The following is a 16886-nucleotide window of genomic DNA, read 5'->3' as shown; positions in this document are numbered from 1 at the left end:
TTTCGCGTCCTGTCCTCTTGTGACCTCTCTTTCTTTTTTTTTTCGATTTAAAGCTTTCGTGACTGCAGGGATTCATCTTCTTGGTTCTTTCGGTAAAGTCACGTAGAAGGAAAATAATAAAATATTAAAAATAAAACATAATTAAATAATTCTCACGACGTTTCGGTCTGTCAAGTAGACAGAGTCAGACTCTGTCTACTTGACAGACCTGTTCTCCACCTGAAGACGGCTGCTTGCGTTCATCCGCTCGTCGTTTCCCGCATGCGAGTGGGGCGACGCCGCGGGGCTGCGCCCAGAAGATGGGCAGCAACCCGTTAGAGCTGTGCCTCAACGTTCTGCGCTGCAGCGCCAACGGCAGTCGCCCTGCCGACACGCCTGCATGCCTGCTTACCTGCCTACCTATTGTCTACCCGCCTACCATCATACCTGTCTACCGTCCCAACTCTCCGCCTGCTTAGGGGTCGTCCATAAATGACGTCACGCGATATTGGACGATTTTTGACCCCCCCCCTCGTCACACGGCGTCACAAAAAGTCAGACCCCCCCCCTCAAATATGACGTCACAAAGCTTTGCCCCCTCCCCCCAAAACCATATTTCTATCGCTTAAAACTATTGCCATTGTAGTGCGTATTTAATGTGGCGCTGCACTCTGATGTTGTAGGAGTGTTGTTATAACAATTAGTGTTGTTATAACAATTCTATATTTATTTAAAGTTGCGCATTTTGATGTGACGTCACATTTCTCAACCCCCCTCCCCCCTCGTCACACATCATCACAAATGTCTGACCCCCCCCCCCTTTTAGGTGCGTGACGTCATTTATGGACGGCCCCTTACCTTCCTACTTGTCTACGTGCATGTCTACCAGTCTGCTTACCTTCACGTCTGGCTGCTTGCCTGCCGACCTAACTGCCTCTCCGTCTCTATACCAATCTACCACCTGGCTACTTCTGCTCCTGCCTGTGAGCTTACCTAACTACCTACGTGCCCCTCCCCCCCCCATGGATGTCCACCTGTTTGCCTATGTACAGCACTGGTGGTGCAGTCGTGTGTCTCGGTGAAAATTGTCTCTCAATGCAGTGGCTCGGGCACTGTGTGCAGAAACCGCCCTTGGCCTTTTAAAAGTCTAGTAATTCACCGCATGCATTTGTGAAAGAATGTTGATATTACACATACATAAAAAAAATTATACCGTCATCTACTGCCATAATAATACATCCATGCAATATTTATCGCTGCCATTAGAAACATGATAAATGTACAGACGCATTCAGACCACGTGGTATTTAGTCACGAGATGAGGTTGAGTAAGGACTCATGTGCTCTGTGGCGTAAAACCATCGTGCTGATTGCCAGGAAGGAATTGCTCCGTTGTAAGAACCGAAGCGCCGTGACAAATCTCTTTTGTTAAAGAATCGTACGCTTCTGGCGGTAAATGGGGGGGGGGGGGGGAGACTGATAACTGTTTGCCGACAGCCACGGACATCGGCAGGTTTAATGTAATGTGTTATCTAAAAGCAACACAAACGCGCATTTTTAAAATCCATTTAACTGCAAATGCAATGTTTGCTCTAGAAAGAATGTCACGTCTTAAATGGAGCGTCTGGGTTTCTCTGAAATAATAAGTACATGGGGCCCTTCATTTAACATGGCCACAGTGTTAGTGAATGCTGGATTGCTCAAATTATATTTTGAATGTCATTTTGAGTCAGCTGCATACCTGCAATTGAATGCAATTACATCTTTGTTCGCGAGTTTACATGATATAAGAGCAGTTTGTGGCTATGGGTTGGTTGCAGTGTCATCTTTATTTTACCTCTTAAGCATTCAAGTGTTGTTGCAGGTGTAGAAACTAGTTATATATTGTGTACTGTATATCCAAACATGTAGATGATGAGAAAAACTGTCAGAATTTTTGAATCGTTTCAAGGTTGGTCAATAATCATAACTGACAGTGTTTTCCCAACCGTGTGTGTGTATGTGTGTGCGTGTGTATATGTGTCTGTCTGTGGGAAGCGGTGGTGTAGCAGTTAGCGCGGCACATATATGATTCTACGACCAGCTAGCTGTTTTCTGGGCTTAAAATGACGACTGTCCTGCAATATTTGAGCTTGTTCGTGTGTTTGTCTCGGCACGCTGGTGTAGGCACACTGCCCGGTGCTCAAAAGGTGTGGCACTTTTGGGAATTGGATCCGACAACTTGTGTCCGCTGGCGACCGACGCACGGTGAGACACTTTTTGGTGGCTTGGTGTGGTCAGTGCGTATTTTTAAAAAATCGTGGACTGGAGGAGCAATGGGCTGGTTTGCTCATGGGAGGTCTTGAAGCTGAGTGGACCTGGCGATGTTTGTTACTGACAATGTTAGATTCTCTGGTGGCGGCCCATGATTGGAAGCTGCTTTGGGGCAACATCAATGTCCTGGATATATCGAATGTCCAGGACATTCATTCTGACATTTTGATTAAAATACTGGTACCACAAGAGATCAAGAAACACACAGGATGTGTGCCGCTGCATGCTACGTTTATGCATGGTTGCTCTGTGGCTCAATGCACAGCATCTTCCGGGACGAGACTCCACAATTCCACCTCTTCAAAACATAAATTTAGGGTTAGGGTCTCACACTTGTGCTGCAAAGCACTGTGATGTATTTTGGGGTTGTACCGTGTGCTTATCGGCATGTTGTCCCATCTTTCGCTCAACATGCTGGGAGCTTATTCGGGAACTGAATCGTTCAGTTATTCACACGCCGACGAAGCCTCCAGCACGTACAACGAAAAATTGCACATCGTGCCGAACAATACGCGGTACAACCAGAAAACATCATCGGAGAACCATGAACCTGGCTATGGTTGGGGTGCCATCGTTGGACTCACGATGCTGGTTCTTGCAGCGGTCATCACTAGCATCTCGCCGCACTGTGCTGTTGATCATCTCTCTGCCTGCGCAGTGCTGAGTCGGTGGGGAATGGGAGCCACACAACGAGCGTGTGATGCGGGCCTGTTGTGCAGCGAGTCGTACTGGTTGATGCAGGGGGAACAACAGCTCACGCTGGGTCCTTTTCACAAACAAGAGGCTCTCTCTGGGCCCTCCTCATTTCTCCCTCCCCGACGTATGTTAACAGAGTCTATATATATACAGGGTGCTTCAAAACAATGTGAACACTTCTGAGAATTTGCAACAAGACCACGAGAAATGTGCTGCCTCCGGGTCCTGTAGACCACCTGGAGAAGATTCCAGGCACGCGTTGAGAATTATGGCGAACTAGTGAAGACTCTTTGACTTTTTGAAGCTATTAACATACATTTGTTATCATGTTACAGTGTATTATCTGTTCCTTATCGATTAAAAACGATATTCTTAGAAAGTGTTACATTTTTTGAGCACTCTGTATATGTGTGTATAAAATAAAATTTAGGTATGCAACTGCAGTAACAGCTGCATACCTAAGATACCGTCACGCTGCATTTCAACGCAAGAATGTAGTGGTGTGAAGCACAATTTAAACAAATAAGTTGCTGATGAGTGAGTATTCTGTCAGCAGAGATTTGTAAAAGGGTGCCAAGTTGGCAGAAACTTTTTTGTTGTATCAAATGCCATTCCCGATCCACTGCTGGATGAATGAGCTCGGCATGGTGGTCAACACCCCTAATCCGCCACTGTATGGTTGATCGTAAACCACTTGATATACATTTCGGTAAAGTTCACTAACACTTAAGAATTAGAATGGTATTATCCATTTGTCCTACTTAATGAAAACCCGGTGAAAATTAATAGTGAATGAATAACCTTTGTTTACGTTGAGCCTGAGATTGTTATTGAAAAGGAACTATGATCGCGTGTGTCGTGTAGTTAAGAGTTGATCATTCTGAGAACTTGGGCCAAACCACAATGGATTTCCTTTACAAATGACTGCAGGTGACAACATCTCTTCGAAATGACTGCGTGGCTGGGAATTGAACGGTCGAGTGGCACCAGTCTGACTCATCGATACACGAGGCTATTCACCACTTCTCTGCCACATGTTGCCAAAGTGCAGCGTTCTGCATTTTTTGTTGTTGCGATAACGTGGCTCATGGGTTTGTATCCACCAGCCAAGGCCAGTTGTGTGCTGTGCGCGCCACGCCGCAAACACTCCAGCAGATGTCACTGCTCGCTGCGGATGGGACTTGAGGTGCCTGGAGCTGCCAGTTTGATCTGGATGCGCGCGGTACATGATGAGAATGAAACGTGGGTCCTGCGGTACAATGCGCCTCTGTTTGAATGCACGGTTACGTGAAGCACACAGACTGGAGTGATGTCGGTAGGCAGGTTAATAATATTACTTAACAGCCATTCCTGTTTGTATCACGCTACGGCAGTCATGCATGCATGCTGAAAACAACTCGAAATTCTTGTTTTATGACAAGCCTCATTGGTGTAGTGACATTGTGCGATGACCGAATCAATAAGTCTGTGACGTATTTTTCCTGGTTCTTTCGGTAAAGTCACGTAGAAGGGAAATAATACAATAATAAAAATAAAGCATAATAAAATACAATTCTCACGACGTTTCGGCCACAACGCAAGCAGCCGTCCTCAGGCGAAGAACAGGTCTGTTGGAAAGAGCCCACTAGAGGGCAGACATCAGCAAAGCCAGAGAATGAAAGTGGACTGACCCTGACATTGATTGGCCGTGAGCAAAGTCAGAAGCAATTACAAGGATTGCATTACGCTCTTCCAGTGATACCACTTATTTTAAGGATTGTGCAGAATTAAGTATCCTAGGGAGAGACATCATTTCAGCAAACTGGCGTGAACATTTCAATATAAGCCCTTGCCTCACTCGGCCACTTTACACCAAAAATTCCCTTGAAAAAAGTGGACTCATTAATTATGTTACCACTGAATTAAATGTTGCCCAAGTCTTTCAAACATTTCATAGGATTTGGACGTTCTGCCGTTAACAGCGTTACCGTTTGCACAATTTCAAACGTGCCTCCCTATCATTTCTGCATTGAATTCATACAAACGGTCTTCGCTATTTAAAGGCCAAACAGGCTGGCACTCACCTGGTTTTGCTACAGGTTTCTGGCTGAGGAGAATGGACTGAAGGGTTTTAACTGATACAGGAGGACACACACCTGCGCCATCTATGAAAGTTGTTGATATACAACCACTGCCTCTTATGTTTGAAAGACAATTTAACTGGGGAATGCAATTCCTGGTCTCAAATGTGTAGTGGGAATCATAGTTGGATCTAGAAATTTCCCAAGAGATGGGCAGTCCTGAAATTTCAAGCCTGTTAAATACGGACCTGTATGAAATATATCTAGCAATGTATTTTCTCTCGTAAATATTGATAGAATAACAATGTTTGTTGTGGTCTCAGGAGATGTGGGGGTGATCACTCCCATGCCCCCTCGCCCCGCCCCCCCCCCTACTTGGAACTGCCGGTGCTGGGAAACTTGCCTTGCAGAGAAAGATTAATGCTTAAGTCTCCACTAAACTTGAAGTTTTATTTGAATGTTCAGTCTCACATCTCTTTCAAAAGGTAAAATACATTGACAACATGTTTGCCAGCCATATTTGTCAAGTCACATAAAACAAATCATAGTATTATTTTGCACATCACACTGGCCACAATTAGGACCTTCTGAGGGTGAATGTTTAATTAGCAACATTGGTTTAATATAAGCAGCCTCTGGACCGGTTTTGACATCCAGTGTCTCCTCAGCAGTCAGGTTTGCTTAAACAAATGCTCGTGAACTGGTAGATGTTTATAGGCAAGGACTCCTCTCTCTGTTAGAAATGGGTCCTAGTTCTAATAAAAAAAACTATGAAATATAAAAAAGAATTTCCACAAGGGTTGTGATTTAAGATAAAAAAAACAGAACACCTGATTTACACCAAGCTACACGTGGTATAACTGCTTCTGACATTGTCTCAGCAACTGCTGTGCTCAACTCGCAAACTTTAAAAATCTGTTTTTATTTTTTGTCCCGGGGGGGGGGGGGGGGGGTGAATTCTCGTTTCTTCCAGCCGAGGTTTGCTAACGTGCGTTTCTGGTACATTCCTCCCCAGGCCTATGTGAGCTGCCCCACAAGCCCCCTGCCTTCTTGGGAGAAGCTTCGCCGAGACACTGCCCAATTTTAGCACGGTCATAAGCAATAGTCGCTGCCGTGGTGTGATGGTTTGCACACCGGGTCTTGCAATCGAGAGGTCACCGATTCGATATATCAGTGGCAGTTTGAATTAATGGGAAAGTTTCTTAAATGCCTCATGCCTCTGTCCACGCAGCAGTACACACAAGTACACCGCAGTAAATTGGCCGGTCACTTGTGGTGATCTTTGGCCAGAGTGGAATAGTTTAGGCCCTTCTGACAGCAGTGGCATGAGCAAGCAATTGCAGGGCTGCACCTTTACATAGCAATAACATAGGCAGTGGCGAGGTCTTGACCAAAGCATGTTGTAAATCATTTCTGAAACTGCTGTCCTCACTCGTACCCTATTTGTCCCAGTCAATTGAAGTCTCCTATATATATTAAAAAACAACAATTCTCCGGAGAGACAAAACTGACCGTGGTGTAGGTCACACCATCTCTTCGTGTTCTGTGCTGGATTTAACAAATCACCACTATAAGCACTTGCTCTGACATTCTGTGATGCTAAATATGAACTATTGAGGTGACCCGTGGCTCAGAAGTCAGAACCCTGAGCTGGCACTATCGAGGTCCTGGGTTCAAATCCTGGGAGCTTCCTGCTACTAAACTGGATTCTCAAGTGTCGTTAGCTGATGGTCTCACCCGAGTCGCCAATGACTGCACCACAACAAGCAACCGCATCAAATGTGGTTCTTTAAGTAATTGGCTAATTTTCAGCTCTGTGAACCTCATTCTCATATGCAGAGCGAGTGGTGTAGTGGCGCCCTCTCCTTTGTGTGGTGTCACAGGTGGCTTTGCGATTTCCACTTCCATGGCCCAATTTCCAACATAAGGGGAAAATGACAAATGCATTATTCACGTGAAACTATTGTTTGTCTTCTTTGTATTAATTCATTGGTGTGTGTGTGTGTTTGGGCACGGGGAAGGTTGCTCCATTCATTAAGAAATGCTTCATGGTTGGCTTACCCAGCCTCTGAGTGAGAGGGTCGACTTCTTCCACCAGGTGACAGAGAACCCACAAATCTGCCGAAAGGACCTCAGGTTCCTGCTCCTGTAGATTGACTCACTGGACAGTGAAAACTATATTAATAAACTACGTTTTATTTTACTAGGTAAGGCCCACTGGAGCTATATAGCTATTTTTCAGAAGCTACTTGGCCACAAATGATAGCTCAACAAAGTGTCATATCACGAGGGAATTTGTAGCAGCCAAATACTCTCAACGCGTGTTGATTCTAAATGTGGAGGGGAAAACTGGAGGAACCCGGAGAAAATTCCACGCAACCACGAGGAGAGAGAGAACACGCAAACTCCAAATATGCAGCAGCATGCGTCAGGGTGGGGATCGAAGCCATGAGTTCATGTCTCCTAGGCGAGATAGTTAACATCTCACCACCGTGGCGTCCAGCGACTGTAGTGGACCAGAGGCAGATTTATGCTGCTCATTTACAAACCACTTGGGTGGGTGGGGGGGTTACCTAATAGGGTGCAATGCGCTTGCAATGCATTGGCATTAAGGTGCACGATTAAGGTTAAAAACAAATTAGGATGTGCATTTGCTTCCACGGGGAGGGGACGCAGTGACTGCGGCATTTTGCGATGAGTCTCGAATTATTAAAGCTCATTCACATTTCCTTTTGTATTGTCTGTTCATGTACTACAGATGACATTAGTGTACCTCTCAGTGGCAGGAGAAAGAAAACTGATGATTTTTATATAAACCACTTATTTTATGCATAAGTACTACTGACGCAGCAACCTAATGCGTCATGTTATTTGTAAAGCTTCGGAATCTACGTGTATATTTTTAATCAGTTAAAAATTAAAATGTTATTTGCACATTAATGTATTCATCCACATACCCTCCACCACTTTGGATTTTATTTTTTACAAAAATGGCATTTCACTCTGTGCTCAAACCCTACTGCTTCTCCTCTGCCAATAACCGATGTTTCTTTTAGCGAAAACAAATATCTCTTTTCCTATAACTTGCACAATTCCTGCACATCGTTTTGAGATACAGTTGCATTAAGACGCCATATTGATCAAAACCGTATTGCATTTTCTATCAAACAGAATCTGTGTGTATTCGTAGTAGTTACTTGGAACGGAACTTGATTCAGGAGCCCAATCTACTAGACATAGTTAAAGGTTGAAATGTGTTGTCTCCCCTTAACATGCCAGCGAGCACTACAATTAGCTTCGACAAACCTGCTCTTAACTCATTTGCCTTTAAAAGCCTCGTCGCTAACGAACCGTCCGGTATCATGCCATCCCTTGACAGGCGAGCACGAACTCTCTCTCTCTTTTGCCAAGCAGAACTATACATTGGGATTCAGCTCCTCAACATATTGCCATACGCAATAATATCAATTAGAACAGGCTAACGGTAACATATTTTGCCATTAAAATACCGGCCTTCGTTAGACATGAAACACAACTGGCGGTATTGCACCTACAATCACGATGCTAGCCTTCAGCTAACCTGCCTGTCAGGCATTTAGCAGTGACAACAAAGCGTGAAATTACCAAGAAATTCATGCTCACAACTCGCCCGACTTGCATAACCAGATTGTGTGTGTCTCTTTGTCCACTTAGGGCAGTGGACTGCTGCTAAGCTCATTTTGATCCACTGTTTTGTTGTTTAAAGCATTTTGAGGAAAAACATCTTTTTCAGGAATGCTGTCCATTGTGCCATCGATTAGTTGCACAATTATCAGCTTACATGAAAGTATTTTAAACGGCACTTGAGTGCTATTGATTGACAACGATGGCGAGCGTTAACGTGCCTTTTCATATCCATTCTGAGAGCCAATCTGCAGCACAGAGCACTGAAACCCCCACAGCCAAGTGATATTGTTTAACGTCGTAGTTTTAATAACTAAATATTGTCATGTTATTCTGGTTGGACAATATCTATTTTAATCAACGGCAGCAATGTGCAGAATTTATGTACGTTCATTACTAGAAAATTTGCTCACATATTACAAAGCTTACTTCTTGCAGGAGACTGTATGATTTTTTTAAGCACTTTATTCTAAATGGAAGTTACCAATACTATTTATTACTGAACCGAGTAAAATATAACTTAATAACAAATGATAGGTAAAAGCCCGGTTGGAATTGTTTTTTTTTTACCACAATCTCAAATTGTACTTGAGTTAACATTTAAATTCCACGTAGGTAAAAAAATAAAAATAAAATTAATAAAAGTAATTTTAAATTAAATTTTTTACCTACGTGACTTTACCGAAAAAAAAACCTAAGAGTATGAATCCTTGCAGTCACAAAAGCTTCAAATCTAGAAATTAAATTCCAGCAGAGACCCAACAATAGTGGGCCATTATTAACCATAGATATATCTATACACACACATAGATACTAAAGACCCTGTGGCACAATAAGCATGGGTAAGAAACTGTGCTCGTGCTGTGACACAAATACAAACTGAAAATTATTTGTAATCTGCAACGAAAAAACATTTGCTTTGGTAGCCACGGACTGTAATATCACATAATTTGGTTGTATTGTACCCAGACTATGCACTGTGAAATACAATAAAAATACATTTACATTGTGAACCTCTTTGTGCATTTATCATATGTTCATATTACCATCATAAAGCTCAATGTAACTATAAATACAAATAGACAGTTTAAATATTAATCTTTCCCCGCTCGAACATACCACTACCATGACATCAAATTTTCCAGCAACCAACAATCTATCCTTCCTTGTTTTTCAAAATTCTCCATTCAAAAGCAAATGCCCTATGCATCGCAGTGATTGGAAAACACCGCGTGGCATCGGTGGCTCATGGAGCAGTGGGAGGACTGAATCCACGAGACGCCCTCCTCCATCCCCGTCCACCCCTTCCCACCACCAAACTCATACTCGCTCCAATCAGGCTCGTCGAAGATGACGTTCACATCCACGCACAGGTGCAGCCCCATTAATGAATGCTGTGGTACCTTAATGGTCCAACTTGAAAGCCCCACCCCGCTAGCCCTTGTGGTTATAAAAGTGAGGCCCCTGCTGCCGTGAAAACCAGGCAGGGCTTACGGATGCAGAACGGCAGACACGTCAAACCCAGTCCTCTTCTGCAACCAGCATCGGCCCCATTTCAACGCAGGTAGCTGGAGTCTTCGTGGTCTCTGTTTTATGATGCTGATCATCTCGCCAGCAAAGTGCTCTGTTGGGCACGGTGAGAGGTTCTTTCAAGGCTCGAGTTATACAATAATTAGAGCTCTCTGGTTGAAACTAAATTCTGAAGCGATTTTGCACGCCTGCTTTAAAGCTTTCGTGACTGCACGAATTCATATTATTTAGGTCTTTCGTTAACGTCACGTATATAGGTACAACGTAATAAAAAAATAATAGATATAAAACAAAAAACTTACGACGTTCAGATCACAACACAAGCGATCGTCATCAGGAGGAAAGAGACGATCGCTTGTGTTGTGATCGAAACGTAGTAAGTTTTTTGTGTATTTCATATGTATTACTTTCATTATTTCTACCTATTTACGTGACTTTACCGAAAGACCCAAAGAATCAGAGGTATCCTCTTTTACCGGTATATTTCATACGCATTTAAAAAAATTGTAATATGAAACATTGCTGAGTGAGCGCCTTTGGTGAAGCGTCGGTGTTGTGTTGTCGTCGCCGTCGTACTGCCGCGTGCTGCTGCTGATGCTGCTGTTGTTGCTGCTGTTGTTGCTGTCCAAGGTGCTGACCTCCACAGAGTGCGCGCTCACAGGACAGAGCAAGAAGCATGGCAAAGCTGGACGCTCTGCTCGCCACCTCGCTGCTGCTCGCCGCGCTCTGGTTGCACGGCGTGACTTTGGTATGCGGCTCCCCCTTGTCCTCCCCCTTCGGCACCCCGCCTTGCCCCATTCCTTTCTTGCCCAATGCTCTGCGTCTCTATATGCCCGGATCGTTTGATCCCACTGGGATTTTTGCACACAGCGTTGGTGTACGGTGCTTTTACTGCAATATTTTGCTGTCTTTTCTTGGATTTTTTGTTTGCACATAGTCACATAGACACTTTAAGATGTTTTCTTGTTCATGTTTTGTTTTTTGTTTGTTGCGGTTGCACCCGATTCAAGAGCCGAATGGCTCCCATGGCTATACCAAATAAATTAAATTAAATGAATCCGCCCCTTCCCTTCTCCTCGCTTCCCTACTCTTCTAACTCCCACTCGTACCTCTCTACTCTCCACCCCACTGTTCAGCCCCTTTTTATTTTTTTCACTCCAACCTTGTATGTATGTTGAACTTCTTTCGCGTCGTACGTAGCCAACATTCTCTGCACAAAGGCTCCTCCCTAGCCTGTATCTCTCTCCCCTACATGACAATCCTTCTTACACTTCTCCCTTGTTTGCACTCATCTCTTACCTTATTCTACCATTGTTGCACCTACTTTTGTCTTCGATTTCCCTCGCAATAAATCTGAAAGTAAATGGGATTAATAAAGGACATAAGTGTAAAGAGAGTCTTCGCAATCAGCCTAAAATTAGGTTGTGGTGTAATTTTAAGTATGTTATTCTCCAGTGTGTTTTTATTTAGTCTCAGCGCATTATTTAGTGTAAGCATATTACTTCACTCAAATTGGGTATATAAAACAAGCACGCGCAACACATAACGCTGTAACTCAATTGAGGTTCCTTCTATCTATCACTTATTTTGTTAATATGAGTGAATTGTGTGTTCACTTCATGATGAATATCGTCGCTTGTTGAGTCACTCTGGTGACCTCCTGTGATTAGGACTCGGTGTTTAGCGTGTGTAGGACAGAATAGGCAGGGCGAGGTCAAGCTTCGCTTGAGAAATTGGATTAAAATTGCTTTGCTGCTTTGAAACATATATTGGTTTATTGCAAGCAAACAAGATAAATGGATTCCACAAATTTGAGATTCAATTGTTTCCCTATATACCATTGCAGAGTAATTTTCTGTTCTCTCGTGGTCTAATAAAGCAGACAATCTCCATGTGCCAAACAAGTGGATTAAATTGCGTTGTCTTAAAAAAAACATCGCATCTGTGGCGTGCAGAACTTTTGTGACAAACATTGGTAGATGGCAGTTTCCGACAGGGAGCATGGTTTAAAAAGGACTTAATTCATGGTAATAACGGTCAACATATTAAATGTTCGATTGCCTCCCCATGTAGAGTTGCGGGGCGGTGCAGAGATGGGTGCCCTCCACGCAGAGGGAGAGATGGCCTCAAGCAGACGATTTTGTGGGACTCATGGGGAAAAGGTCATATGGTAAGTTAAACCAGTTTGTCTGAATATAAATGATTCATAAGGCTTCGGTCTGCTCCTATGATACAAATTTACATGTCATTTGTATGGATGTCCGACTCACACAATTATTTTTTATTACGTGCGCAATGCAGGTGGCTAATCTAATCATCATTAGGGTACCGTCATGACCAGATCGCTGGTTTGATTCCCACAGCTGCTCGACATTTTCTTCAGGCTGAAATATATTGCAGACTGCAATGAATTAAACGTCCTGGTGGAATAGAAATATTTTATATTAAAGCATTGATTAATATGTGCCGATGTCATATCCCATATCTGAATTTGGAAAATTATCCGCAAAATTGCGGGGAAAAAATAACTATCCTTTTTTCCATGTGTCTTTGTATATTTTTCCGATTTTGTTCCAAATTCTTTGCAGCATGTTGTTGATCCCCGTGATAGCAGTTCATATGCAGTTATGGTATATGTCCTTCGTTAGGCACCGTAGGACGGTTATTAGAAGTTATTAAGTCAACAATTTTCCCACCAAAACATAATTGACAACTCCCAAAACCGCTATTCTGCATAATTTTCCCTTTACCATATATACCTTATGTTGGGTCTTCTTACTAACGGCACTTTTATGAAATGAAGCAATCTTGATTTTAAGCTTTCGTGACAGTCTGCCTCAGCAGCAGACCATGCTTTCCCACCTGGTGACAGACGCTTGTGTTGTGCCCGAAACGTCGTGATTTATTTTATTTTATACCCTCATGACTTTACCGAAAGAACCAAAGAGTATGAAATGAAGCAAGTCATTTATATAGCTTTAGTTGGAAATTTTCCCTGTAAGTAATATATGGTGCTGTCTAATCTCTTTGTAATAACAACATAGATCTGCAATGTCTTCGTCAGTCTACATGTCTCTCCAAATAAAATTATTTCTTATATAACCCATTGGCCCATACAGCCTTCTGAGAGAGGATACGTTCAGCAGCATTTATGTACTACATGCAAACTCTGGACCTGTTTCAACACACGGTGTCTCAACAGCAGTCAGGCTTGCTGGTGAACTGCAAAAAGTATGAAGGAGACGTGATTATCTATTTTGTAATTTATTTTACCCACAACGGCGCTAATGATTACATTTTCTTTGTAAAATATTTTCTGTCAATTCTTTCCCGAGTGCTAATCATTTGTAAGTGTTCGTTAATTATTTGTGTTCAGTGAACATGAGTAATCCTAATAATCGCAGTATGTCTGTGTGGTGGAAACAGACTACTCGGATGATACTTTTGACGGATTAATGGGCAGAAGATCGGCCAAACCTGTCGGTAAGTACCTACACGTATGAACCACCCAATCTTCTCTGCTGTGAGCTGTTAAATGTTACGAAGTGTGATGTTACCCCTGCTGAAATCATGTGGACAAGAGGATTATACCACTATTAATGCGATGCAATTTAGTCAGATCATCAGAACATACATTCTTTAGAGGATGCATAGACATTACCAGGTTAATCACGAGAGATAAAAGTAACAATCTTATATTTTAACTCTGAATACAGGCTGTAGAAGGCATTAATCCCGTACGTAAAGTTAATGGAAATTACACATAAATCACCTATAATGGAGTGAAATATTTTTTTTATATTTAAACCGATAAAGAGATGAAGGGTCAAACAGCAATGGAATGCCTCTGATTGCACGTTAATTGATGGGTAATTAAGTGCACACTGACGACGCACAACTATTGCACTAGCTGTTGCATCTGTTGTACATATGTGCGGATGTTGACCTTCTCTCGCACACCGTCCGTAGCCAACCGTGCTCATGCTGTAATACGATGGTCATCAGTTCAGTTCAGTTGTTGTTGTTGTTGTTGTTCTCACTCGAAGGTGCCGGCTATGCTGGCAGTCCCTCGTACGAGCGTTTTCAAGACAGCGGGAGGGCGAGGGCGACACTGGGCAGGCTTGTAAGCTACCTGGCCACCAGTGACCGACACCCGCGGATCAACGGAAGCAGACCTTGACAATGCAGCCTCCACCTCTCTCTCCTTCACACATGCGCGGCACTCCGTGCAAGTGAATCTTTTTTTTCTTCTTCTTCTGGATATGGCAAATGCATACTTTGCAGGGAAGGCACGTAATCATGTTTTCCTATTTCTAAACGTTGGTCGTGGCATCCGTTGTCTGAATTGCGCCTTTATTCTGATGAGTAGATTACCGCTTTTGTATTTGTGGGACACACATCTCAAGTAAATGAATGAACATGTCATTTTGCAGTTCCCGATGATTTTGAGCAATTGTTTATTTTCATATATATTGTATCTCGTAATTTCAACACGTGTGGATTTATCTTTTACAAAATTGAAGGTCGTCTTATAATTATTCAATCAAAAGCAGTGCAGTAGTATGAAAGCTACCAAAATTGTTTGTATTCACTAATAAATAAAAACAATCATTAAAAGTTAATATTTTCTGGATTGTACAGCTCTTAACACCCAGACTCTAAAGGTCCTCATTTGAAATTGCTAATAACTCTGTTTAAACGGCCCCTGAACCTGAGCTTGGAAATGCATGCAGACATATGGATATTATGACTATTTCAACTTATATTGGCTATGATCACTGCCTTGGGACAAAACTATTAATTTCTGGTGAGTGGCACACTGAAAACAGGGGACTTAATTTTGCACATTTTCAGCAGTGAAGCTAAAACGCATGCGGCTGACTGGGTGGATATGTAGCATGTTTATATTTCGATCAGGACAAATGTTCTCAAACTCCAAGCATTGAGCCAACTCGGCTGCTCACACTTAGTCACTGGACTATTGGATGAGCCGCTCGATCATTGCTGAAGTACACGTCATGGTAAGAAAATGCAGCGCCCACTTAAAATATCACGTGGCATCATTTGCAAAAAGAGGCATGTTGCGATTATGTCATAGCTTAAAAAAAAACTTCAGTGATTAGTTAACTGTTCTTAACGTCTTTGCCAGGTATTCATTGCAAAAATACATTGTTCTGTACAGGCTCAACTTACTCTGAAGCTGCTGTACATCACTATTCCGATATTATCAACCCTGGAGGAACTCCCGACTGAATTTTGAACTAAAATTACAATCCATGATCTCCACTGCTACCCCACCCAGCCAGATTAGCATCAATATTGGTACATTGCAAATAATGATCAGATTATATAAATGTGTACTGTGGTAATACTTAACAACTGGAATTTGAGAAGATAACATCAAACTCCTCGTATATTTATACATGTATGGTTATCGCTGCTTCATAGAATGCCCTGCTGTGTGTCGGAAATTTGAGGCGACTGAGCAAACAATAAAACAATTACAGCCTAGTTTGTTGATGTGCTGACAGAATAATAAACATCCCGCTGGGAAGCAAACTGATTGGTTATCTTGTGAATGTTACAATAAATGAAGGCAGGGTTGGATTGGCATGTATGCATGTTGCAGTTCTTTCCCACCGTACATAATCAACCCTGCCCATCGGAGGTGGGGAGGGGGGGACCACAAGCCAAACACAAAAAGGTGCGAGTTGACACAGTGACGGGGTGAGTTGGGTGAGTGTTATCACGTTTGATCAAAGTTGTATCTACAAATGCTGTTGTTGAGCATTTTTCAGCAAACCACATCTGTCGTGTATCTGAAAATAAAGTGGTTCATCCTTTTTCCACACGCACATGCTGTCTCCTGAATTAAGAACACCCCAACACGAGTGTGTTTGAAATTAAGATCGGCATAGTTAATGGATTCCTAATAGAGGTTTAATAAAAGATTCAAATGTCAACATGGGAGGCCATTACCTCTCAAGGTGTCATTTATTAAGTGCAGCACTGCTGAATGATATGATCAAACATTAATGTGAAGTGAATTTGAATATCACAATTTGTTATTAGTGTGACTTAAAAAAAAAACTGGATACAATATTCGGCCTCCTAGTTATGGATTGGTCATTATAATGTTTCACATTATCAATGGCATTACTGAAAGATAATTTAACAATGTATGTATGTTGAACTTCTTTCGCACCGTACATAACCAACCATGCTAATCGGAGGTGCGGTAGACATTTCGGAGTCTAGTAAACATTACATTCTGATGAACAATTTAACAGAAAATTATATCCTGGTTGCTGCTTCACATTACAATGGAACTCCTCTTATTCGATCTGACCTGGGGGAACTTGGTATGAGATATGATAGACACCGATCCATGAAAATAATTTCCCTATCCACTTCATCACTTGTGGATAAGAACGTACGTATGTAGAACTGTTTTCGCACCGTACGTAGCCAACCATGCTCATTGGAGGTGCGGGGGAAGGACAACCAACTAAACACAACAAGTTAGTTCTAAAGAAATTCGTTTTCAATCTAGATTATTTAAGAGTGCATAGCCTCAGTGGCTTCCTCATGTCGGAAGGAGGAGCATTCCAGACGGATGCGATGACCGCCACATTTGTTCGATGG

The sequence above is a fragment of the Lethenteron reissneri genome, chromosome 23, assembly GCF_015708825.2.
Source record: "Lethenteron reissneri isolate LAM-NWPU_2019-01 chromosome 23, ASM1570882v1, whole genome shotgun sequence".
Lineage (NCBI taxonomy): Eukaryota > Metazoa > Chordata > Hyperoartia > Petromyzontiformes > Petromyzontidae > Lethenteron > Lethenteron reissneri.
Note: the sequence above shows the minus strand (reverse complement) of the source record.